Source organism: Kogia breviceps, chromosome 10, assembly GCF_026419965.1.
Source record: "Kogia breviceps isolate mKogBre1 chromosome 10, mKogBre1 haplotype 1, whole genome shotgun sequence".
NCBI lineage: Eukaryota > Metazoa > Chordata > Mammalia > Artiodactyla > Physeteridae > Kogia > Kogia breviceps.
In genome coordinates this window covers 53,501,767-53,529,506 of record NC_081319.1, presented here as the reverse complement: position 1 = coordinate 53,529,506, position 27,740 = coordinate 53,501,767, and the positions used below count along the sequence as shown (strand labels likewise).

At 43.2% G+C, this 27,740-nt stretch overlaps 1 protein-coding gene across 10 annotated transcripts in view; it reads right to left on the bottom strand.

Annotated features, from left to right (window-relative positions):
- The window catches only part of OSBPL10 (oxysterol binding protein like 10), a 321,796-nt gene that overhangs the window by 240,915 nt on the left and 53,141 nt on the right, over window positions 1-27,740 (bottom strand). Inside the window, exon 1 of one of the 10 annotated variants that reach the window (XM_067005849.1) lies at window positions 25,168-25,308. The exons of 8 other annotated variants lie outside the window; for them this stretch is intronic. The gene's annotated coding sequence lies outside the window, so the exon portion shown is untranslated. Of the gene's footprint in view, window positions 1-4,425; window positions 4,520-25,167; window positions 25,309-27,740 lie in introns of those variants that run through there. One more of the 10 variants, XM_067005847.1, reaches the window with a different exon arrangement.

Here is a 27,740-nt window from a genome sequence, read left to right as displayed (position 1 = left end):
GGAGCAGGCTGGGAATGCTGGAAAAGAGCAGAAGAAAGGCCCGTGTAACAGGAGCAGATGAGTGAAGGAGCAAGTGATGGGAGCTGACTTGCGAGAGAGCCAGGAGCCAGATCACGCAGGGCCTTGCAGACTGCGGTAAGGACCTCCGATTTTACTCCAGATACGAGGGGAGGCTTCTGGAGGGCTCTGACGCTAGAGGATCACTCCAGAACGATGCTCAAGTGGGTGGTTGGAGAAGCGCGGAGGTCTGATAAGAGCTAACTGCAATAGTCCAGGCAGAGATTTACGCCAGCAGATAACATGTAACGTGTACAGATTAAGTAACACAGAATTTTCCAGCACAGCTTAAACAGCCACCCCGTTCTCCTCCACCTGCAGCCTTGTTCATCTATCAGCTGATTCAGAGGCAGGATGGCCAGCCTTGGGCGTGGGCGCAGGGCGCTTCCACTGTAAATGGCCTAGTTGTATTGACTGTGGTTCATGGGTGAGGATGAGGTTAAGGAAGGGACTGGCATTGACTTTGGTTTCTATTATTTTAAGATGTTTGCTTGCCTCTACACAGTCTGTGTGATTCTCTGGATTGCGGCCATCAATTCCCTGATCGAATAGTCCATTCCCATAGGCTAGGATGCGTTTTAAGTACTGGAGGATATTGATCTCTGAGAGGTGATGGGGGCACTTTGGGGCAAAGAGGTGGAAGAGAAGATGAGCAGCTCCCCTCAGGCACTGCACGCAGCTTGGCTCTCCCTTAACTCGTGATCTGTAACCAACAAGAAAGCTTGAAATCACTTCTCCAACAGCATCCATCAGAGACAGGGGCCTGGTCAACAGCCATCCAATAACACTGACTGTAGCTCACTGGAGAGAAGTCTCACTTAGCTTAGAACGAGGTCTCTTGAAAGAATAAAACCTTACCACACAGCTGTATGGCTATTGGCACAACTGACGCCATCTTGGCCCGTGTGGCTCCTCCTGCTCTCCGCTGACCCTACCCAGGACTGTACTGTGCGGTAAATCACCTCTCTGTTGTCAGAGCTTTTGTAGTTAATAGTTAATAGATGGTGTTTAATCATCATTAGGACCAGGTGGCCTCCATGCTCTGCTAGTCCCCAAACAATGATGAAGACCTTCGCTGACATTCCAGGCACCCACGAAACCAGTTACCCATTCATAAACTTGACTTAGGAAGGTACATCCTGTTTCTGAGCACCCACCCCCATACCCTAGGTTAACTATGAAACTGTCCCAGCGTCCCCTTGGAGGTGTGGAGTGCAGCTGCAAACACTTCTGGGTCACTGTCTGCCCGATTCCGCTCCTGTAAGTTACCCTCTAATAAACTGGTCCATTGATTACATGGAGCTGCCTGCCTCATTTTTCCATCTCAAGATACCTTCCCAGTTCAGAGGGCATTTTTCATTCCTTCCATCCTCCAACAATAGCATCAGGATTCTTAATGATGTTAATTTTCATTTTTATAGACTGAGCTACAGGAACCCTCCCTAGAGGCTGATGAAGAAAGTAACCTGAGGGCTCATGTGGCCGCCTCAGGTGGCAGGGCCTGGCCTCTGGTGGTCTCTCAAAGCTTTGTTTCTACAGTCACTCTCCTTTATACTAAAGGCATACATCCTCTTATCACCAAGACCTCTGGTTTCTAACCAGTGTTCTCTACCAAGGGAAATATGTCAGCGTTCAGCCAGAACACCCTCCTGATTTGGTTTCTGGTCTTGTGCATTGTTTTCTGAGGCTGTTTCTGAGGCACCTGGAGATTAGTCCTGGGAAAGAGAACAAGATAATGGAAACTAAAAGATTCCGTTAACTCGATGACTCTTGTGGCTAATGAAAGCTATGGCTGGTGTAGCTCAAGGTTAAAAATAAAAAAGGAGAGGGGAGGGGGACTGCTCACTAAGCCACCTCCTCTCAGCAAGTTATTTCATTAGCGAAAAAATGCAAATGACATTCCTACAGTGACTCACTGACTCAGCAGAGCCACTGTGGTACCCAGCAATTTCTGGTCAAACGGGCGCTGTGATTCCACAGACCCTCAGTATCCATGTCAGCTCTTCCTCCCAGGCCATTCTCCACATGCTGGGCAACTCTGCCACCTGTGAACCTCACATCCATCTCCCTGATGGCTGCCACTCTGAGTAGCAGCTTTGAAACCAACCACCTAACATCCTTTAAAAAAACAAAAATCTGAGAAGTTGGAGGCACTGAAAAGCGAAGTCCAAGAAAACCAAGCGGCCGCCGCCCTGGAGAGGTGAGGACGACCAATAGCATCGTAACTCCCTGTTCTTTCATTACAGGGACACGTGCTCCAAGAAGGGACAAGGCAATTGCAGAGGCCAGGACTCCAGGGACACTCCCCACTCCACTGTTCTTGGAAAACAGAATGTGAGCTGGATCAGTACTGTTGAAATATCGCTCTGTCTTCCACTGCAAAATGTCCCTTCCTTCAACTGCATCCCTAAGTCTCCCAAGCCTTACCAATATTTATAGCATGCTTCTTTTACCGTCCTCTTCAATTTAATCCACCTCATAAATTAAAGGGCCCCTATTTCCTTTATTCCAATCATTCTGTAAGCCAGCAGGCCCTTATTTCAAACACAGACCAGAAAAAAATGTTCTCCTTAATCAAAGATTATTTCAAGGTCTGCCACACTTGGGCTATTACTTTGATTCTTTGCATCACAATGGTACAGCCTTTCAGGACACCAAAGCAGGGTTCTTATTAAATGCAACACCCACTGGGAACTCGGCTAATGCCCTGCCTGCTTCAGCCTTCAGATCTGTAAGGACACTCACAGCTGACACTCAGGGCCAATGGCAGAGGCCCTAGAACAGGAGTTGCAAACTTTTTCTGGAAAGGTCCCAAAAGTAAATATTTTAAGCTCAGTGGGCCACAGAGTCTCTGCCTTAACTACTCAACTCTGCTAATGAAGCACAAAAGTACCCATAGACAAATGTAAATTGGTGCAGCCACTATGGAGAACACTATTGAGGTTCCTTAAAAAACTAAAAATAGAGTTACCATATGATCCAGCCATCCCACTCCTGGGCACAGATCCAGAGGAAACTCTAATTCTAAAGATACACACACCCCAACATTCATTTGCAGCACTATTTACAACAGCCAAGACATGGAAGCAACCTAAGCGTCCATCGACAGACAAATGGATAAAGAAGATGTGGTACATATAAACAATGGAATATTACTCAGCCATAAAAAGGAATGAAACTGGGTCATTTGTAGAGACGTGGATGGACCTAGAGATTGTCATACAGAGTGAAGTAAGTCAGAAAGAGAAAAACAAATATCGTATATTAACGCATACATGTGGAATCTAGAAAAATGGTACAGATGAACCTGTATGCAGGGCAGAAATAGAGACACAGACGTAGAGAACAAATGTATGGACATCAAGGGGGGAAAGGGGGCTGGGATGAATTGGGAGATTGGGATTGACATATATACATTAACTAACATGTATAAAATAGTTAACTAATGAGAACCTGCTGTAGAGCACAGGCAACTCCACTTCGCTGTACAGTAGAAACTAACACAACATTGTAAAACAACTATATGCCAATTTTTAAAAAAATTTTAAGTAAATTAAATAAAATTTTAAAATAGTGAGTGAAAAGTGATGTACACTTCAATCCAACCAGAATTTTAATACCATATGGGTTAATATATCCTAGACTGTGTGCTTCTAATTTACAACCAAGTAGATCAGGGGACTTAAACAAAAGCCATGGAGTCCATACAGGCCTTTGTAAACCAAGTCAGAAGGTGGAAATGGCCACATGAGTACAAATTTTATAAAAACAAATGAATAGAAAAGCAAAATCAAACAGTTCAGTCTCTCTGTGCAGGTATAAATTCAGGCTATCCTAGACCACAACCTAGCTCAGAAAACTTAGAAAACTGACTAGACAACATTTATATACATAAAACTCTGAAGAGTTTAGTTGTTCTAGACAAGAAGCAATCATTCAGCACCCAAATGTGTACCATGTCGTTCTATGCCCCAGACCCTGTCACATTTCTACCCACCAAAATCTAGGGGAATGGAAAGATTCTCATATACTTGGAAAATTAAGAATGAAGCAGAGGGCTTCCCGGGTGGCGCAGTGGTTGAGAGTCCGCCTGCCGATGTAGGGGATATGGGTTCGTGCCCCGGTCCGGGAGGATCCCACATGCCGCAGAGCGGCTGGGCCCGTGAGCCATGGACGCTGAGCCTGCACGTCCGGAGCCTGTGCTCCGCAACGGGAGAGGCCACAACAGTTGAGAGGCCTGCGTACCACAAAAAGGGGAAAAAAAAAAAAAAAAAGAATGAAGCAGAGACTTCTCTTATTCCGTTCAGGCTGCTATAACAGAATACCACAGACTGGGTGGCTTATAAACAACAGACATTTATCTCTCACAGTTCTGGAGGCTGGGAGTCCAAAGTCAAGGTGCAGCAGATTCAGTGTCTGGTGAGAGCCCACATCCTGGTTCACAGACGCTTTTTGCTGAGTCCTGCCAAGGTAGAAGGGGCGAGGGAACTGTCTGAGGTCTCTATACAAGAGCACTAATCCCATTCAGGAGGGCTCTACCCTCATGACCTAATGACCCTATCAAAGGCTCCACCTTTTAATACCATCACATTGGGATTAGGCTTCAACATATGAATTGCGGGAGGGAGGAAAGGGGACACATTCAGTCTATGACAAAACTACAGCCATTTCTTCCTTTTGTTTTTAAGCCAGTCCTAAACCAAGCTCAGTTGCCAAAGTGTTCTATGTGTTGCTAGGTGTCAGTGAATAAAAAGGTGCTATCATCAGATAAGTTTGAAAAACTCAGCTAAAGCGAAACTGAAACAGGCATCAGTTTCTCTACTGTATGACTTATCAGAGTCTATAAATATGCTTGTGTTTGTTGTGCAGCCCTACAAGGGGATCCAGCAGGCAGTGTTTTCCAAACTTACAAACCATAGTAAGTTTTTTTGGGGGGGCAATATATCTCATGGGACTAGTGTTCCATGGAACTTGCTCTGGGAAATTTCATAGCAAAAATATATCCAGGATGGGATTCTCATTTCCCCATATGTGGGATTATTTGAGCCTGGGACTCTAGTCCTTAGTATCAAATTTTTCTATACCAAAACCAGACAAAGACACCACCAAAAAAGAAGATTACAGGCCAATATCTGATGAATATAGATGCAAAAATTCTCAACAAAATATTAGCAAACAGAATCCAACAACACATAAAAAAGACCATATACCACGACCAAGTTGGATTCATCCCAAGTTCAGAAGGACGGTTGAACGTACGCAAATCAATGTGATACACCACATCAACAAAAGAAAAGACAAAAACTAAATTTTTCTAGTTTCCTAGAATGAGGCAGTTGAAATAGGAAGATTACTAGAATCTACTTGACCCATTATGCTATCTAAGTGGCCACTACTCACATGTGGCTATTTAAACTCAAATTCATTAAAATTAAATAAAATTTAAAGTTCCTCAATAGTCACAGCATCATTACGGGCTACCGTACTGAACAGCATACCTATAGGCCATTTCCATCATTGCAGAAGATTCTATTGGACAGCACTGCACTAGAATCTACGCTTCCTGTATTCAGGGAAGTGTCTGTTGTGTTTTCTACTGTATGCACGCCTGCACCCAACACAGTGTTTTCAACACAGCATTTAATAAATTGTTGTTGAATGAGAACAGGGTAAAAATTATCATGAATAAGACTTGCCCTGCTCTGCAGTTATTCCAACCACACCCTCTCCTCTCCTAACTCCTGTCCTCAAATTCTCTGGTGACCGAAGACCACCCCCGCAGCATCCCCTCAGCACAGAGGGACCTTTAGGGCATTATGCTAAGTGAAGTAAGTCAGACAAAGACAAATCTACATGATCTCATTTATGCGTGGAAACTAAAAAAGCCAAACTCATAGAAACAGAGAGTAGATTGGTGGTCGCCAAGGGCTAGGGTGTGGAAGAATGTGGAATGCTGGTCAAATCTCACAAGTACAAGTTTATACCTCAAGTACAAACTTCCAGTTATAAGATGAATAAGTTCTGAGGAGCTAATGTACAGCATGGCGACTATAGTTAACAATACTGTATCACATACTTGAAAGTTGCTGAGAGCAAATCTTAACTGTTCACACACAAACACACACACACACACACACAGTAATTATGTGAAGTGATCGATGTGTTGACTAACTAACCTTATTGTGGTAATTATTTTGCAATATATAAGTGTATCAAATCATCATTTCTTACACCTGAAACTTATACAACATTACACGTCTGTCAGTTACATCTCATTAAGCTGGAAAAAAATCTCCTTACCATGGATCCAGCACTGTCTCTAGTAAGTCAATAATTAATGCACAGTAAGTATTTATTTACTCTCAATGCCATGGTTCAAATTCTATCAAAAAGTCTAAAACACACACTGATATACTCAGTTCTACTCAGAGGGCCTACATTCTAGAACGTTTCAAAGTTAGTCAACATGCAAAAACATATTTCCTCAATTTTAGAGTGACCATAAAGTGTTCCTTCTTGGTTTTTCTTCCTGGTTGGAAGCACCTGGCAGGTTTTAGAGGGAGTGGCCAGCCCCCTGCCTCTAAAATCAGAGGGGTCAAGTGTGACAAGAGGTCACCTACAGACATTATGATGCCTCTGTTCTTGTGAGCAGAGCAGAAGTGAGATATCCCACACTTTCTTGAGAAACCAACCTCCCGGGGCTTCCCTGGTGGGGCAGCGGTTGAGAATACGCCTGCTGATGCAGGAGACACGGGTTCGAGCCCTGATCAGGGAGGATCCCACGTGCCGCGGAGCAACTGAACCCATGCATCACAACCACTGAGCTTCCGCTCTAGAGCCCACGAGCCACAACTACTGAGCCCGCGTGCCTGGAGCCCATGCTCCGCAACAAGAGAAGCCACCGCAATGAAAAGCCCGGGCACCACAACGAAGAGTAGCTCCCGCTCGCCGCAATTAGGGAAAGCCCGCGCACAGCAACGAGGACCCAACACAGCCAGAAATAAATTAATTTAAAAAAAAAAAAAAGAAACCAACCTCCCTCTAAATTGACTCACAGTCCATTTTTTTACCACCATCCCCTAAAATGATCATTTCCCAGAGTCCACCACTCACCACGGATCACGTTAATCAGCACAATAAAAATGTAAATGTTTGTTCCACTCAATACTCTTTCTTTTTTTTTTTTTTTGTGGTACGCGGGCCTCACTGTTGTGGTCTCTCCCGTTGCGGAGCACAGGCTCCGGACGCGCAGGCTCAGCGGCCATGGCTCACGGGCCCAGCCGCTGTGCGGCATGTGGGATCTTCCCAGACCGGGGCACTAACCCGTGTTCCCTGCATCCGCAGGCAGAGTCTCAACCACTGCGCCACCACGGAAGCCCCCACTCAATACTCTTAAAAGACTGAAGTGGACACTTTCACAATCACCTTCCCTCCCCCCCACTGCCCCAATATAAAACCTTTACAAATCTGTGATTAATTACTTCTCAGGCACCTGTTAATCTCCCTTCCTCTTTCCACTTAGCCAAACCAAGATCAGTGGGTTTTCCTGTTCCTGCTGAAGAACCCATTGGGTTGATTCAACCACCTGGCCCTTCCCTAAAAATGGCCACCGAGCTCTCCGTTTCCATCTTAATTTTAACTCTTCTGTTTAATAAATATTTTAAAATTCTTTTTCAAAACCTTTTCTATTATGGTTTATCACAGGATATCGAATATAGTTCCCTATGCTATACAGTAGGACTTGTTGTTTATCCACCCTATATATACTAGTTTGCATCTTCTAATCCCAAACTTCCAATCCAACCCTCTCCCAACCCCCTCCCTCTTGGCAACTACAAATCTGTTCTCTATGTCTGTGAGTCTGTTTCTGTTTCATAGATAGGTTCATTTCTGTCATATTTTGTTTGTTTCTATTTTTATTTATTTATTTTTGGCTGCGCTAGGTCTTCGTTGAGGTGCATGGGCTCTTCATTGCAGCACACAGGCTTTTCTAGTTGTGGCGCGTGGGCTCCAGAGTGCGTGGGCTCAGTAGTTGCAGTGCACAGGCTCTAGTTGTGGCACACGGGCTCCAGAGCCTGAAGGCTCTCTTAGTTCCCCCACCAGGGATCGAACCTGCATCTCCTACATTGGAAAGCAGACTGTGAACCACTGGACCACCAGGGAAGTCCCTGTGTCTTTTTTTTTTTTTTTTTCGGTACGCGGGCCTCTCACTGTTGTGGCCTCTCCCGTTGCAGAGCACAGGCTCCGGACGCGCAGGCTCAGCAGCCATGGCTCGCGGGCCCAGCCGCTCCGCGGCATGTGGGATCTTCCCGGACTGGGGCACGAACCTGCGTCCCCTGCATCAGCAGGCGGATTCTCAACCACTGCGCCACCAGGGAAGCCCCTTTTTTTTTTTTTTTTAAGTTTTATTTATTTTTTTTTAATTTATCTTTTTTTTTTTTCTTGGCTGCGTTGGGTCTTAGTTGCAGCATGTGGGATCTTCATTGAGACACATGGGCTCTTTCGTTGCAGCACACAGGCTCTCCATTGCGGCATGCGGGCTTCTTTGTAGTTGTGGTGTGCAGGTTATCTCTTCTCTAGTTGTGGCGCGCAGGATCTAGAAAACGTGGGCTCTGTAGTTTGTGGCACGTGGGCTCTCTAGTTGAGGCGCTCGAGCTCGGTAGTTGTGGCACATGGGCTTCATTGCCCCATGGCATGTGAGATCTTAATTCCCCAACCAGAGATCAAACCCGTGTCCCTTGCATTGGAAGGCGGATTCTTTACCATTGGACTGTCAGAGAAGTTCCCCCTGTGTCATATTTTAGATTCCACATATAAGTGACATCATATGGTATTTGTCTTTCTGACTTACTGTGCTTATTTAATACATGTTTTTATTGTAAGCCTCAACTCCCATTAAGAAATACACGGACTAAATATATGTTGTTAAAGCTATCTCTTTTACTGTAATATTTAGATTTCGATAAATCTATTGCAACTCCTGAGATGACTCCACTCCCTAACTCCAGGCCTCCACTCAGACTGCACCTTCTATGTGGAATGCACTGCCTTGCCCACCTGACAGACCCACCTCTGTCCTGAGGTCTGTCCTGCTGCCCACAGAGAGCCTCAACCATCCCCTCCTTTGCCTCTACACAGATTTCCACTAGGGCTTTTATAACAGTTTAGTATCAGTGTAAGTCTGACACATCAAACACATTCAGAATGGCACCTGGCAGAGGAAAAGACCAAACTGAAACACAGATCACTTCAGTAGGGTTCCTTCACTGCAAATAACAGAAACTAATTTGAACTTGCTTCAGCAAACCCAGAGGTGACTTACTAAGGGGGTTCAACGCATCTCATAGAAGCCAAGGGAGGTGGCCAGGCCTTAGGAAGGCCCTGGAAGCAAAGACTGGAAATCCAGATAACAGAGAGGAAGTGTTCCCTCTCTCTGATTCTAATATCTGTTTCTCCAGAGATGAACATAACTGTTCCAGCTCCTGAGGGGGCACCTTGTAGAGTTCCAGCAAGAACCCACCTTGATTGCCTATCTCTGCAATTTAAAATGTCTAAGAGAGGGGAATAAACAAGTGTTCATGGGAGGCAATCCACAAAGAAGGAGGAATGGATTCTGGAATGTGTCTCCAATGGGGATTCCTATCCAGGGCTGGGAAAACAAGGCTGTAGACACAGGCAGGGCAGCACTGCCCCCCAAACCAGGCTGTGCAGAAAGTCTGAACAAACACACTTTCTTTTTTTTTTTTTTGCTGGTGGTTTCTTTTTTTTTTAAATTAAAGTATAGTTGATTTACAATGTTTCAGGTGTACAGCACAGTGATTCAGTCATACATATCTATCTATCTATCTATCTATTCTTTTTCAGGTTCTTTTTCTTTATAAGTCATTACAAAATATTCAGTAGAGTTCCCTGTACTATACAGTAGGTCCTTGTTGTTTATCTATTTTATATATAGTAGTGTGTATCTGTTAATCCCAAACTCCTAATTTATCCTTCCCCTCTCCTCCAACACACTATCATAATTATCCTCTCCTTTATTACAAAGAGAGGTCCACCTTCCTGAATCTCCCAGAGCAGCAGTATAATGACCATAAGCTCTGAATGGCTGGTCATTCTCAGTGGAAACTTACTTCAGAGAGTCAAACGTAAAGAGGGAGGTTGTTTGTTTGTTTGTTTTGGTCATGCTGTGTGGCTTGTGGGATCTTAGTTCCCCAACCAAGGATTGAACCCCAGGCCCTTAGCAGTGAAAGTACAGAGTGCTAACCACTGGACCACCAGGGAATTCCCATGTAAAGAATTTTTTAGGACTTCCCTGGTGGCACAGTGGTTGAGAGTCCACCTGCTGATGCAGGGGACACGGGTTCGTGCCCCGGTCCGGGAAGACCCCACATGCCGCAGAGCGGCTAAGCTCGTGAGCCATGGCCACTGGGCCTGCACGTCCGGAGCCTGTGCTCCGCAACGGGAGAGGCTGCAACAGTGAGAGCCCCGTGTACCGGAAAAAAAAAAAAAAAAAAAACAGAATTTTTTAAATGGAAGGAGGAAACGGTAAAACTGTAGAGAAAGCAAACAGATCAGTGGTTGTCAATGGTCTGGGGGGAAAGGGGGAGAAATAAATAGGTGGAGCATAGGGCATTTCAGGGTGGTGAAAGTATTCTGTATGATGCTATAATGGTGGACATGGCATGCATTTGTCAAAACCCATAGGATGTACAACACAAACAGTGAACCCTGATGTATGCAGATTAAGAAAGAAATTAGGAGGTCGGGGATTTCAGGAAAGAAGCCAGACTGTGACAAGAGAATCTAACTGTATTACAAATGTATGAAACAACCTCACTGAAGGGAGTGGGGAGAAGTGCTGACCTAAGTAACTTTGGAAATGAGTGGAATTTGTCAGACTAAAGGCAAAAGAAACTACACCTAAGCACTTATTCTCCTTGATAAAGTTGTTTCCCACAGGGCTATTAGTTAACAATTCTGATACTACTATACATGTAAAATGGAATTGAACAATTAAGTAAATGGATATCAGAAGGTAAAATCCAAGTTTCTCACTGTTGAACTGGGGGTTTACAGATAAACAAGAGGAGGAGTCTAGAATGATCCATATGGTAATGGATTAGAGTTAGAGATATCAGTAACATTAAAAATGAGTTAAACTCATGTATAGAAACAGAAGTTTACACATATATACACACACGCGCACGTACACATGCACATGCGCACACACACACATATGTGCGGCTTAGTACACACACACATTTTTTTTCCTCTGTCAGCTGAGAGGTGCTAAGAGAAATGACACCCCATCAGCAACAAGCATACCTAGCACCCAGATCTTGGTTTCTAACACCATTCTCCAATAAAAGGAACCAGAGCTCCTTGGAAAAATGGCTGATGCTAGGACTGGGGCAGGAAATACACAAGAGGAGCCTGGAGGGTCTTGCAGTGCCAGAAAGAAGGAAGTGCTCAAAAACAAACAAATTAAAAGGCCACAAGGACAGGGGCATGTCAAAATGACAAAGAAGCCAACTGAAAGAACTTCCAATGGTCAAAGTTGGAACAATGTTAACAACAAAATAAAGTAATATTGGACCATAACCCAAAGTTAAAAGTAAATACCCATGATTCCACACTGATATGAATAAATTAAATGGAGGCGGACAGACAAATCTTCCATGCACAAGAATTTTAAATAAATTATGTAAATACTCTTCCCCAAGGGAAGTAGAGCATAACTCTCCACTCCTTAAGTGTGGGCTGCACATAGTGACTTCCCTCCAAAGAGCACAGTTATGAAAAGGGCGGGGGAAAGAGAAGCTTCACAGTGGAGAGAGCTGACAATCACTACATTCCAGCAAACAGTCATGAATCGTGTTGATACATGTACCCGTGTTATGATGGGATGAAAGTGGCTCTTTATCTTTGTGCTCTTCCTCCCCAAACCCATCACCGCAGTCTAATTGTGAGAAAAGCATCAAACAAATTCCAACACGAGGCATCCTACAATACACCTGACTGGCACTGCTCAAAATTGTCCAAGTTGTCAAAAACAAAAAAAAGTCGAAGAAACAAGACAAGACTGGTCAATGAAATGTGGTATCCAGGGTGGGATTCTGGAGCAGAAAAAGGACATTAGGTTAAAAAAAAAAAAACAGATCAGAACAAACTATATACTTTAGTTAATAATAAGGTGTCTAGGGGACTTCCCTGGCGGTCCAGTGGTTAGGACTCCAAGCTTCTACTGCAGGGGTCATGGGTTTGATCCCTGGTTGGGGAACTAAGATCCTGCCTGCTGCACAGCAGGGCCAAAAAAAAAAAAAAAGTCAATACTGGTCCATTAATTGTAACAAATGTACCACATTAATGTAGGATGTTAACTACAGAGACGTTGTGTGGGTGGCATGGGGAATATACAGGAACTCTGTACTAGCTGGAACTCTGTACTAGCTGCTAAATTCTTCTGTAAACCCAAAACTGTTCTTAAAAAAGTCTATTAATTTTTTAAAAGTGGGAGGAAAGAGAAGAGTCAGACCAAGGATCTGGGGTGTCAGTGTTCAGAGTGTTACAGTGAGCTGGTCCCCAGCCCAGCTGGCTTCACGTGTGGCTCCATCTTGCTGGGATGGGATGCTTTTTTTTTTTTTAATGCTTAAGGTTTTTTTGTTTTGTTTTGTTAAATTTTTGGCGCAAGCCTCAGGATCTTAGCTCCCCAACCAGGGATCGAACCCATGTCCTCGGGGTGAAATTCTTCACCTCACAAATGCACCCAAATCCGGCCAAACCTCTTTAACTCAAAGATGTAGCTACTGGCAATGGGCAACAAGAACTTTCTACAGCACAGAACAGAAGCTATTTTAAGTGATACCAACAATTTCCAGAAAAATCTCAAGCAGTTAATGTCAGGGGTTCACAGGGTATAAAAATCACTTGGGACTTTAAAGGAGCAAATGAGAGATGAAGGAAACCCTTGTGTGAACACTTCACAAAAAAAGAACAGGGGCAAGGACCATAAAGGACTAAAAAGTACTCTTCATTTATGTGAACTGGTTTCCTAGGGTAACCATTCTCTTTTTATTGGAGAATCCTTGAAGGCAAGCGGCCAAATTCCACAAAAAGCCAAGCTATCCAGTCTGATTTTGGAAAGGGGGCAGGAGGCCACCAATTCCGGTTAATTAACACTGTCTCTGGCTAATAGCTGGCTGTCCCTGGCTGTCTCGCCAAAGGTCCTGTTACTACCCACACCAGTATGCAGCTTGTCACTATTCAGAATGCAAGAGTCACTCTGAAAGGCAATAGACAAACAAACATGGCCATTAAAATGAGGGAAGACCAGAAAATTATGAGGAGGAAATGCAGTAGGCCGACCAAACACTACCTCTTTTTCCTCCTGTATTTTTAAAAGCTAAAAATATTCTCCAACATACAAATTCATGTAAAACAACACTTTTCTCTAAAAAAAAAAAAAAAAAATGTGTGAAATATATTTGTTCTTTATGGCTTTGACTCTAGAGTTGGAAAAAGCTGCCAGACACGCTCCACAGCCAACAGGGCAGCAGTGTCACAGACACCCAGGATGCAGTGAGCCCCACCACACACTCAGCCCATCAGCATGTCCCCGTGAGATCAGTAACGGATCCAGTGAGTACATTCAAGACTTCCTGGAAAACAGAAAAGCCAAGTTCTAGAGCACTATGGCTCTCTCAGGTAAAATCCTGGGTAACACCATTTCTACTGCAAGACTGAAAACAGCCTCACTTGGAACAAGTACATGTACTAAAAACAGCATAATTTAGTCCATTTGGAAATTATCTTTGCCAGAGTGAAGATGTGAAAAATACCTGAGTGATTTAGTGATTTTATGAGAAAAGTTATCTTATTCACTTCAGGCATTGCAGGCTGTAGGGAATCTGTGACAGCTACTCACTGCCTTTGGAGCACTCAATGGCCATAGACAATAAAAATGAATGGCTGGGGCTCTGTTCCAGTAAAACTTTACATAACAACAAGCAGCAGGATAGATTTGACACACAGGATGTACTCTGCCAACTACTGAATTAGATAATTCATTCTCTCTCTCTCAAATAGCTGCCATCCATTCAAATTTCAGGAACAGACCCAAACTCTTTTCATTCATAAGTCAGGAAGAAAATCTACATGAATACTCTGAAAGTCTCCTTATTTCTTAAAGAAACTCAGCTGAAAGTCACACAATTGTAAACAGTACTGTAACAGAGAAGAACAAACCTGACTCCATACTGGACCTATTTCTTTAGCTTTAAACTTTGGGTCCTGTTGTCTGTACTTAGTCATGCTGGCTCTGCACCTTTTGTAAAAGAATTTGCGTATAGCCTGAAATATATGGGATAGCCCTTTCTCAAGGCTCTGCCTCCCACGCTTTTCCATTCACACAGAGATAAGAAGTTGCAGAACAGACAATAACATTTATCTTGGTGGTGGTTTACAGGAACACTATGATCAGACCTATCTGGATAGCAGGATTCCTGCACCAAGAAGTTGTAACAACCAGCCACACCCCTTCCCCTTTCAGTACAAAAGCTGCCTGAATTCTAATTTGGGTAAGATGGTTCTTTGGAACACTAGTCCACCCTCTTCTTGGTCTGCTGGCTTTCCAAATAAAGACACTATTCCTTGCCCCAACACCCTGTCTCTCGATTTTCTGGCCTGTCGTGCGGCTAACAGTATGAGCTTAGACTCAGTAACAATACCTGGATGTAACCAAGCAAAACTTGGCCAAGAAAAACTTCTCAGGGAACTATTTTCTCTAAGGGGAAGTGTTTGGGAGATGCACACACCATATGGATCAAACTGAAACTTCTCAAGGGCCCAGAAAGCTTACCTTCCCTGTGGCTGTCTTCCTAACAAACTCCCTCATGTGGAAGCTTTGAAATGGTTCCTAGAATGTCTGCAGCAAGTCCAATCTTTGTAATATGGCATACATGACCCTCCAGGACCCTCCACATCTGGTCCCAACATCATCTCCAGGCATTCTCTACATCTCTTTCCACCCACAACCTACACTCTGACAACATTAGAGGATTCACTACACCTCAAATACATCATTTGGCCATGTGCTTTCAGGTCTCCAAGCCCTTATCAGAGTGACCATGTATTGTTCAAAATAGAGCATTTTTGAGAGTAAAAGGAATGCTATTAATACCTATCCTAGGACAAGAAGTATAGCCCAAGGCAGACCGTAGAGTCATTTAACATTATTCATGATGACTTCTCTGTTGTGAGAGCCATTACAAGTTCATTTTGGTCAACTCCTACTCATCCTTCATGGCCCAAGTCAAATATCTCCCCTCCCCCCTTTTTTGTGTTCTCTGACATCTTTCTTGCAGAGGTAACCACTCCCTTACCTTTATATCTATGATAGCCTTTATCACACAGTGTTACATTTACTTATTCACCTATGTGTTTTTCTTTGAAGAATGTTTCTTCTTTATGCTGGAATTATCCTATAGTTTTAGCCCTCAACAAATGTTTATTCATTTTCTTATAATAACAAAAACCATTCTTTGTATACCATAAACCAGTGGTTCTCAACTGGGGGTACTTTTGCCTTCCAGGGGATATTTGCAATGTCTGGAAACATTTTTGGTTGTCATAACTAAGGGAGACACTACTGGCATCTAGTGGGTAGAGGGGTGCTGCTAAACATCCTACAACACACATCATGCTCCCACAACAAAGAATTATCCAGGCCCCAAATGCCAATAGTGCTAAGGCTCTGAAACCCTGGAATAAACTTAAAACTTCAGCTAACACTCAAGGTGTTAGTGTAATATAAGACAAGTAATATAAGACAAGTAAAAATGCACAGACATACTGTAAGGATTCACAAATTGGCTTGAAGGACAGTGTGGATACATGGTGTCACGCAGAGTGCTTTGAATATGACTCTCAAACAGAGGTTATTCAACCAGCATAGGAATGATAGAGAACATAGGCAGCAAGAGAAATAATAATACACGTGGAACTTCCTCAACCATACACAAAATCAAAGATGAAATAAAAGCTGTAAATCCTGGACACTTCCTGAGTCACTGACATTTGGGATCTAAAGTAGATTAAAACTGTATTCTTTACAAAAGGTGAATCTGAAACTTCCTCAACTACCATCAGAACCAAGGCCACTATTATATGTAACAGAAACTCCAGAATATTTAGAGGATATTTTCAACCACATAATCTTATAAACATTAATTTCTAAAGAAAAACTTGGCCACCAACAAATCTTTTATGTTTCCTTATTAAGAGGAATCTGCACTCTTCAATAAGAGCTCGGTAAATTTTCCCAAGAACTGAGTCTAAAACACACGACATACCTCTCTCCTTTCATAAGCAGAACAAACTATGTCAAATTTGCTTCTCCTGGATGCCCAGGGTCACCTTAACTACTTTAATACTGTGCTAATATAACCCTCTCAGCCTATTGAAAAGGGACAGAAGTCTTGCCCTTCACGAAACATGGCTGGTTTTCTCCTGTTTTAATTCCAGGGTCACCCATTAAGCTGTAACCGTCATTCCTGCTGCAATCGGCATACCTGCCCATGCCTCCATCTGCAGCCTCTTCTAATTCAGCTCTTCTGGAAATCTTGTATGAAGTAATTAAACAGAAACACCTTATCTGGGTAAGAGGCTGAGTGAATGGAAGGTTAAAGAGCTCTTCCACTAATAACAGGGCAAAGAGCTTTGTGCCTGTGAATTCTCACATCTAAGCATGTTCATGCCTTGGAGTTTCTCTCATCCACCCCAACCCCTAGCCCTTTGTTCTAGAACAGGGAGGAAGCCACACACAGGTAAGGAAGGAGTAAGAAGTTTTAAAAGCCCCAAAAGGCTAGTTTGCATGATCAAAATGAGGAACAAAGAGGGAGAATAAATTAAATACGAGCCACAATCAGTAAAATAAGTTCATGAAACCCCCAAGGGATGAGATCAGGTTAGTTACATTTATAACAATCACCTTCTATCAGAAAGCACAAATACCTTTAAGAAAAATAACTGAGACTTGCAGACGTTATTTAAAACTCTACAGAAAATGAGCACTTAGGTCCTTACAAAACTTTGATTCAGAGGTATTGATTTTTTTAAAACAGGCAACACATAAGCAAAGCATCCTGTCCATTTGGCATCTATGGTAACCTGCCTAGAGGAAAAAAAAAAAACCCACTAATTGAGTTGCAGTAATGACTCATACATCAAGGTGACTTTTAAAAGTTTATCTGCATGCTGCCAGACAATAATTATTGTGTGAGCCATCCCTTCCCATGCCCCAATACCCTACTCTTGATTCAGATGATACAGGCCCTAGCATCTACCCCAGACCTACACAACTAAGAATGCCCGGAATGCACATTTACAGCCATATAACTCCATCTAGACTAGAAGTCTGACTCGAAGGTACCAAAAGGTGTTGACGGAAGAAGGTAGAAATATAAAATTACTATTCAAAAATCAATCTATTATCAGGTCTGTGTTTATGAAATACCGGTACCATTTGATAAGAGAGATGAGTTGTACAATAGAATCACAGAGACATCCAACCTTCAACTACCTCATTTACCTCCTTCATATACAATTAGGATTAAAAAGAAATCTTTTAGATGATAGGTCATCCATCATTGTCACGGGCACTGAAAAGGCATCTGATAATGCTCAATATCCTTTCTTAGAAGAACAAAAAAGATGGAGATAGGTATTTTCTAACATCATAAACTCTGTCTCAACATGAAAGCAAGCATCATGCCTAACAGATTTCTAGTCGGGTTCAAAGTAAGAATGTAATATATCATCAGTATTTTTTTTTTTTTTTTTGGTACGCGGGCCTCTCACTGTTGTGGCCTCTCCCGTTGAGGAGCACAGGCTCCGGATGCCCAGGCTCAGTGGCCATGGCTCACGGGCCCAGCCACTCCGCGGAATGTGGGATCTTCCCGGACCGGGGCATGAACCCGTGTCCCCTGCATCGGCAGGCAGACTCTCAACTACTGCGCCACCAGGGAAGCCCATCAGTATTTTTTAACATGAATCTGGAGATTCCAATCAAAGTAATTAGACACATAAAATGTTTACTGAAATAAAACTAACAGAAAGTAGCTTTAGGGACTTCCCTGGTGGCACAGTGGTTAAGAATCCACCTGCCAATGCAGGGGACACAGGTTCAATCCCTAGTCCGGGAAGATCCCACATGCCATGGAGCAACTAAGCCCATGCACCACAACTACTGAGCCTGTGCTCTATAGCCTGTGAGCCACAACTACTGAGCCCGCGCACCACAACTACTGAAGCCCACTTGCTCTAGGGCCCATGTGCCACAACTACTGAAGCCTGCACACCTGAGCACGTGCTCCACAACAATAGAAGCCACAGCAATGAGAAGCCCACGCACCGCAATGAAGAGTAGGCCCCCATTCATGGCAACTAGAGAAAGCCCCCATGCAGCAACAAAGACCCAACACAGCCAAATAAATAAAGTAGCTTTAATATAGAGAAAAATAACCATTATAAAATATAATAGAAGAAAAGCATTCATGATGACAACAAAATAAAAAGTAAAGTATCCAGCAATAAACTTATCAAGATATGTGCAAGACTTATATGAAGAAAACTTTAAAAGACTCCAAGCTATCACTAAAAAAGACTTAAATAAAAGCAAGACATATTTCATCTTAGGGATAAATTTCACATTCTCAAGATGTTAATTCTTCCTAAGTTAACCTATAAACCAATACGACTTTGATAAAAGTACTAGGAAACCTTTTTTGGGGGGATGGGGGGAAGCACTGAATAAGCACATTGTAAAATTCACATGGGAAAACCAGCAGGGGAGAATAACAAAGAAAATTCTGAAAATAAAGGTAACAAAGAGAGAACAGCCCTATAAAATATTCAAACAGATATATCATAAAGCTACAACAATTAAAACTGTGTAATCAGTACGGGCAGTGGGTCAGATGAGTGAAGAACAGACAGTCCTCCAATCCATCCAAAATGCATGTGAGAAATAAGAACACGATAGAAGCAACATCTCAAATTAATGAGGAAAATGTGGTTTGCAAGTTGCTAAAGCTAAAAGCCTCATCACGAGGAAAAGGTATCTGGGGAATTCCTTGGTGGTCCAATGGTTAGGACTCCACGCATCCACTGCAAGGGGCCTGGGTTCAATCCCTGGTCTGGGAACTAAGATCCCGCGAGCTGCACAGTGTGGCCAAATGTTGGTGGTGACAGATGTTGGGGGCAGATTTTGACTTAATGTGGTGATCATTGCACAATATATACAAATATTGGATTATGTTGTACATCTGAAACTAATATGGTATTATATGTCAATCATACCTCAATAAGAAAAAAAATTAGTTGACCTTCCCTAAATAAACAGACTGGCAATGAAAGGAGAAGAGAGAAAAGGGAAAACTACCTTGTACTTACAAAATATTGCTATGGGTAATCTGCATACAAGTAATTGGAATTTTACTGCCAAAAGTATTACTATTTCATATTAATCAAAGAAAATAAGCTTCTCTAACTTTTTAGGATGGTGGGAATATTCTTTCTTATTTGTGGTAGACAAACCATATACATTTGTCAAAGCTCACTAAACTATACACATGAAAAGATGAATTGTATGTAAACCTGATTTTTAAAAATATAAACTTTTTTGAAGCCAAGTATCCTTCTTTCCCAACAAACATGGTACACTAGAAAAAGTATTCAATTCCAAACAACTCAAAATAGTTTATGCAAACTATTTTATATAGAATGGATAAACAACAAGGTCCGACTGTATAGCACAGGGAACTATATTCAATATCCCATAATAAACCATAATGGAAAAGACTATGAAAAAGAATATATATATGTATAACTGAATCACTTTGCTGTACACCAGAAACTAATACAACATTGTAAACCAACTATACTTCAATGAACTAAACTAAAAAAAGAAAAAAAAAACAGTTTAAAGATTTTACTGTGAGTTGGGCAAACGAAAAGTTACCCAATTTTACCAATGGGGAAACTGTGGCCAGATCAATGAAATGAACTATAACTTTCCATGGTGTTATTGTCAGGCTGTCACCAGAGTGAGCTGGACACAAGGGGTGAGGACCCCGGTTCTGCCACCATTTGGCTCAACGTTGAGGCCATAGGTAAGTCCCTTCAGCTGTAGAATGAGAAGTCCCTACATGTCTTTTTTTAAAAACCAGATTTGAAAATTCTTTTATCAGAGAATATAGCCTAACACTATTTTTTTAAAAACCCTAGGAAAGGGACATCCCTGGTGGCACAGTGGTTAAGTACCTGCCTGCCAATGCAGGGGATATGGGTTCAAGCCCTGGTCCAGGAAGATCCCACATGCCGCAGAGCTACTAAGCCTGCACTCCAGAGCCCACGAGCCACAACTTACTGAGCCCGCACACCACAACTACTGAAGCCTGCACGCCCTAGAGCCTGTGCTCCACAACAAGAGAAGCCACCGCAATGAGAAGTCCACGCACCGCAAAGAAGAGTAGCCCCCGCTCACTGCAACTAGAGACAGCCCACACGCAGCAACAAAGACCCAAAGCAGCCAAAATTTTAAAAAATTAAAAATTAAAAAAATTAAAACCCAAGGAAAACCCAACTCACAGAAGAAGAGCAATCATGCTGTGTTCAATCAAATTACAAATGATTTCCGCTTTACAAAAATCACTCACATGAAGAGCTTCCCTAGAACATACAGGTGTTGGTTTACACAACATTAATTTTGTGAAGAAGAAAGCAGAAAGAGGGTAGGTGCCAGAGTCAAGAATAAAAGAATTCAAAAGAAACATCTCTGATATTATGATGGAAATAAATGTACATCTGAATCAACTCACCTACAAATTTTTAGGACAATTTTACTATATAAAGAAGGCATGAATAGGCTAATAAAACCATCTCAATTTTTTTTAAATCTGGCATATGTAAAGTACTTTGGTAAGGGGCATAAAAAAGTTATCAAGTTTTTTTAAAGAAGCAAAAACTTCTTGTATGAGGGGAAGAGGTGAGGATAGAAGAAAAAGACTAAAATTCAGAACACTTATTCCACAGTCAAAGAACATCAGAAAATTCATACTTGTAGAAACAGGGCTAAATATATATGACTACTTTTGTGTTTGTATTATGTTCTTTTTTCCCTTTTTTTTTTTTAAATTGAAGTAAGTACAGTTGATTTACAACGTCATGTTAGTTTCAGGTGTATAGCAAAGTGATCATACACACACACACACACACACACACACACACACACACACACATATATAAATCTATTCTTTTTCAGATTTTCCATTACAGGTTATTACAAGATATTGAATATAGTTCCCTGGGCTATACAGTAGGTCCTTGTTGTTTACCTATTTTATATGTAGTAGTGTGTATATTTTAATCCCAAACTCCTAATTATCCCCCACTCTTTCTTTAAGGCAGCATTTCCCAAAGGGTCTTTCACAATGTTTCAAAAACAAAACAAGTGGGCTTCCCTGGTGGCGCAGTGGTTGAGAATCCGCCTGCCAATGCAGGAGACACGGGTTCGTGCCCTGGTCCGGGAAGATCCCACATGCCGCGGAGCAACTAAGCCCGTGAGCCATGGCCGCTAGGCCTGCGCGTCCGGAGCCTGTGCTCCGCAACGGGAGAGGCCACAGCAGAAACAAGTTTCTATGGTTAAAATAAGTTCAATGGTTGTTTACTGCATCACCCTAGTATGAGACAGGATTGCACTCAGCTACATGTAATAAAAATTCAACTACAATAGTTTAACGAAATAGGGCTTTATTTTTCAACTAGGAAAATCAGTCCCAGATGGAGAGTCCAAGGCTGGTGGAGTAGCTTCAGAAAGCCATCAAGAACTGCTTCTATCTTCCTTCCTTCAATCTTCTTGATTTGCTACTTATACCATGTGGCTTTTGTTCTCCTGGTACAAGTTGACTACAGCTCCTTCAAGCAGGAGAAATTAGAAAGGACAATGACAAAGGTGTGTGCCAGCCTCCTTGGATCCTGTTTATGGAGAAAGCAATAGTTTTCCTTGGAAGCCCCACCCTGCAGAGACTTAACTTACGTCTCATTGGCCAGTACTGGGTCACTGCTAGTGGCAAAGGAGTTCAGGGAGGTGAAATTTTCTACCTAGGTACATTATCTCCTAGAGCAAAAACAGAGCACCAAAAAGAAACTAGAGACTGAATGTTTATTTAGGAATTTTAAAGATCCATCCCATTTATCTTAGAAATTCAAACATGCATGTTTTGTATTAAAGACTCTGAGAAACTGTGCAGTAAATAAACCTGGTTAGCTTTTTTTAACACAATACTTCTCAAACTTATTTGAACACAAAATTCCTTATTTCCTTTGAACAGCCTGTTGAAACACCATTCGGTGCAAAGCATCTTGGAAAATACTGCTTTGGGAACTAAAAGAAGAAAAAATACTCTTATGAAAGAGTCTATTTTCATACTTAGAAAGGTAGAAGGAATATGCTGCTTTTAAACAAAGGGTTCTGGAAATAAATGAAGTGATAACAGAATTCTACAATCAGGAGCTGATGTGTTTTCACTTTTTATGTAAAGTCACAATTCCAGTGAGAAAAATCTTTGGTTTCCCCTTTATGCCTTTATAAGCATTTCCTCTCCACCATCCCTTCTCAACTCCAGAACTGTCCTTTCTTTATGTAACTTCCTCTCATCTGAGCATTTCAACTTGGGCTTTGAAAGTCCGTTACTGCCAAAGGCACGGGTCCAATCTCTGGTTGAGGAACTAAGATGCCACAAGCTGCGCAGCATGGCCAAAAAAATCTCCATTCCAGAGTTTCTCCAAGATTTCACTCCTCCTTTGGTTCAGCTTCTCATGTGTTAATTACTTTTCTTTCTTCTCCCATTTTTTTATACTACCAAAACAAATTGGGGTTTAGCATTTATTTATTAAGTCAGCCCTTCCTGTATAATTTGTACTTGATTTTTTTCAACCACCCTTCTTTGATAACTCATGGAGGCTGTTGTTAATTAAATGCTGTTACAGATGCCAGTATTGTTTCCAAGAAGAAATGTTCATATTTTTAAGAAAAAGTAGGGAAAGCATTGAAAGCATAATTTTTCATCCTGATACTAAAGCTTTCAAAAGAAAGCCATTCAATCATATCTAGTTCCATTAAAACATTCATTTCTTTTAATTCACTTTGATAGTTTTTAAAAAAGGGGGGGAGACTACATTTTTCTCATTTCCAAACCCCATCAATTTCCATAGCACCCATAGGTATTTCCTTGCCAAAAAATCCAATGCTTTTCTTTTGTGGGAGGGAGGTTTAAAAAAAAATGTCATCTTTTATTTCCTGAAGAAAAAATAAAATTTAATAGGTCAAATATATGAAACTTTCATGAAAAAAGGCAACACTTCATTTAAGCCATTAAAGGAAAATGTGTTCAAAGTCCCCAATGGAACTCCATTCTCTATAACAGGAAAGGTTTTATTCATTGCTGACCTGAAAGAACCAGACATGTCTGATCACACCAATTTACAAAGGCACTGAATGGAGCTGAACCCCATGGGGTCTTCTTACTCTCCTCTTTTCTAGAAACCAGGGGGAAAAAAGCAGTTGAGGGCTTCCCTGGTGGCGCAGTGGTTGACAGTCCGCCTGCCAATGCAGGGGACACGGGTTCGAGCCCCGGTCCGGGAAGATCCCACATGCCCCAGAACGGCTGGGCCCGTGAGCCATGGCCGCTGAGCCTGCACGTCCGGAGCCTGTGCTCCGCAACAGGAGAGGCCACGACAGTGAGAGGTCCACGTACCACAAAAAAAAAAAAAAAAAGCAGTTGAGAATATTCACGTCTCCAGTAGACAGGCCTCTAGAAAGTCAAAGGACCATGAAATATTTAGATGCCATAAAAGACTTTTCAGTGCCAAGTCCTGGCCACATCGATTCTCCATCCTCTTTAGGGGCTCATCACTCGCAAAAGAGAAGGTACAGCCAACTTACTCCAAGTCAGAAATTCAGACAGCATCACTTTAGGTCCAGCAGAACACTTCCCAAACTGCTTCCAGAGAGAAGACTGGATCCTCCCAACCACCAGGGGAGCTAGAGAACCGCAGGGCTACTCACTCCCGTCATGCCTCTTAGCCCTACACCAAGCTGAAGTCCCTTCCTGCCCCCAGCCATCCTTTCCCACAATCTTACACCCACATCCCCAGCCCGATCCCCATCCTCCTACCCGCTGGAACCACCTCTCGTCCCAGCCTCTCTTCCTTTCTTGGCGGAAAGTGGCACTTTTGATGGAAACACACCGCAGCCTCTTCTTATTCCCCAAAGCCAAACTAAGAGCCTCCACCCTTGGGTGACACTTCCATCTACATCTACCAGTCCTCCCCCCCATTCGTTGAAGACCCTGCCACCTGGCTTGTCTTCCTTGTGTCCAGCTGTCATTCTGAGCGACCTCAGAACCCCCAAGCTCTGACTAGTTGGTTCCTCGTCCTCATTCTGTAACCTCCTTCTCTGCATTACTGCCTTCTTCCCAAAGATCCATCCTGGACCTTCCCGTCAACACTCAGAACTGCCCCGCCTTTAGCAGGCCCTCCAAACATCTCGCTCCACTTCTTTTCATTCTCTATAAACTCCTTCCCCTTCAGATCTCTCCTACAGCTTCTCCAACCACACCAGCTCCTCCATTTCACCTGATGCTCCAATTTGCCGATCGCTCTGTTTTCTACTTCTCTGCATCCTTTGTCTCCATCTCTTTTCTCCTCCACCCTCCATCAACCACCCACTGGCCAATGATCTCAACTCCCCTGTGCTCCCGTATACACCCACCCAACCAAGTCCCAACCCCAGGTCCTGCTCCCCATCACCTCCTCTGTGTCTCTCTCCATGACGCTCAACACCAAGGAGAAAATCACACATCCGCTAAAGCTGATGGCATAACAGGTTCATGGCTCTCCATTCTCCAGAGGCCCTTGGAGCTGCCCAGCACACCCACTCAGCTCTTCTCCCACTCCCCTCAAAGGCTATTTCAAACCTCCTCCACTTTACACAAGTCTTGGAGTCCCCCACCTCCCCCCTCCTCCCTCCCCACTCTCCGAAAATGACCTCACCTCTTGCTTCACAGAGGAGGAAGCAAGAATACCTTCAACTTCCTCCTCACCCCAAGCTCCTCTTCCTCCATGTCCTTCCTCCCTCCTCCAGCCCTGCTCGGAGCTCCATCCACTCCTGACTTCCCAGGCACGGGCTCCATTCTGTTAACTCTCTCTTATACCCTCAAATCCTCCTCTCTACCAGCTCCCTTCCATCATCATTTGAATGTGCCAAGACTATCATCTTGGGAAAAACATCCTGCTTCAAACCTACAGTCTACTCTAGTTATCATTCTCTTCTTCACAGCCAATCTTCTTGAGACGCCTCTGCCATCTTCTCTCCCCTCCACTAACCCTGGCTTTGTTCCCCACACCTCCAGCGAAACTCACACCAGCACGGTCTTAGCTGCCAAACTCCACCAGCACATTTCAGACACCCTCCCCTTCTCCTCCCGCAGCTTCCTACACCCACACACACTCCGGCTTTCCTTGTATCTGGCTCACCAATCTTCTTCGCCCCCCCCCACACCCATCATTGCTTTTCAAACTGTTAAAGTCTTCAACCTTCAGGAAATCAACTCAGAGCAGGGTTTCTCAACCTTGGTGTTACTGACATTCGCACCACGTGATTCTTTGTTGTAGGGGCCGCCCTGTGCCTTAGAGGATGTTTACCAGCATCCCGAGCATCTACTCACCAGATGCCAGTCATGACCAGCAAACACGTCTCCAGACATGGTCAGACTGGCAATCACTCCCATTTGAGAACCACTGGCTTAGAGGGTTGCAAACGAAATTTTTTTTTTTTTTAAGAAACTGAAATAAAACAGAAACTACCAGAGTATGTCTCCTAAGAAAGGATAAAGACCTTCCATGAAACTTTGGTCTCTGGGTCTTGGTTGTATTTGTGTACATGTGTACACCTGGAATAGAAAGTACTTCTTTCTGTCGGTCAGAGTCAGAACACTTTAAATCCTGCTACCTTACATGTGGGTGCTCCCAAGGTTCTGTCCTGGGCTCCCTCCCTTTTAAAATCATCCAGAAATGCAAAAAGGCATAAAGAGACACACAATGAACACTCAAGTACTCAGCACCTACTCAAGAAAACAAAGTATTATTAACCAGGTAAGAGCAGGGAACATGACAGGCACCCCCTCCCACACTCCTGGAGGAAACCACAACTCTAATTTGGTATTTCCACCCCCGAGATTTTACTATGTTTGGATGTGAGTCCTTACGCAATATATAATGCTATTTTGCTCAGTTTTAAATGTTTTAGGGACTTCCCTGGTGGTCCAGTGGTAAAGAATCCGCCTGCTAATCCAGGGGACGCAGGTTCGATACCTGGTCAGGGAACTAAGATCCCACATGCCGTGGGGCAACTAAACCCGCGCGCCACAACTACTGAGCCCACACAGCTCAACTAGAGAGCCCATGTGCCGCAAACTACAGAGCCCACGCACTCTGGAGCCCCAGCGCCACAACTAGAGAGAGAAAACCCACACGCCACAACTACAGAGAAGCCCGCGCAGCAACAAAAGATCCCGCATGCCGCGAGGAAGATCCCGCATGCCGCAACTAAGACCTGACACAGCCAAAAATAAAAACAAAATGTTTTAGAAGAGCATGTTTTACACACCCTTCTGCAACTTGCTTATTTTTTTCCTAAAATTATGTTTGTGGAATTCACGCATGTTTGTATCTCCTATTCTACACCACAATTTATTCACTTATTCATCTTTGCTTGGTGGACCCTTGGGCTTCCTGCATATTTGTGTGCGTGTAAACAATGCTATTAACCTTGGTGTGCATATATTCTGTGCAAATTCGTGACAGATCTACTTGGATTTGTGCTCAGGAGAATTACCACCCTCCTAGAGAGTATATTCATTATTATTATTATTGCATCAAACAAACTGTTTTTCTATGGAGGTTGTACTCATTTACATTCCGATCAGCAGTGGGTGAGGGTCCCCACTACTTCACATCCTTGCCATCACTTGTTGCTGAGGATTTTTTTGTTTTTGCCAACCTAAAAGGTGTGGAACTGTGTGCCACCATGGTTTAGACTGCATCTCTCAGATGACTAGTAAGGTGGGCAGAGTCTGATGAGTTTAGTGGCTCTTCTGGTTTCCTCTTCTCTGAGGAGCCTCATTTGATCACTTGTCCATTTTCTATTAGATTGCTACCCTTGTCTTATTGATATTTAGCAGTTCTTTCATATACTCTGAAATCAAGTGCTGCACTGTCGGTGATGTGTCATCATATTTTCTCCCCATTGTGGGTAGGTCTTTCTCCCCTGCCTGGTCATCTCCTCCACTCCCATGGCCTCCTCTACCCCCTCCATGGTGACCACTGTCTGCTCCTCACCTGCTGGCCAGATCGCTCTTCCAGCCTCCAGATTCATAGAGCCATTTGCTTCCTGGCCCTCTCTCCTGCCGCTGAGCATCTCAAACTCAACTGTCCCAAACTAAAACTGTTACCCTCCCCGCTCCCTGCACCTGCTGCATGCATTTCCGGGTTCAGAGAAAACACGGCCACTCATTCCCATATCCAGTGAGGCTTTTTCTTCTCGTCTCCATCTTGTCCATCGCCTA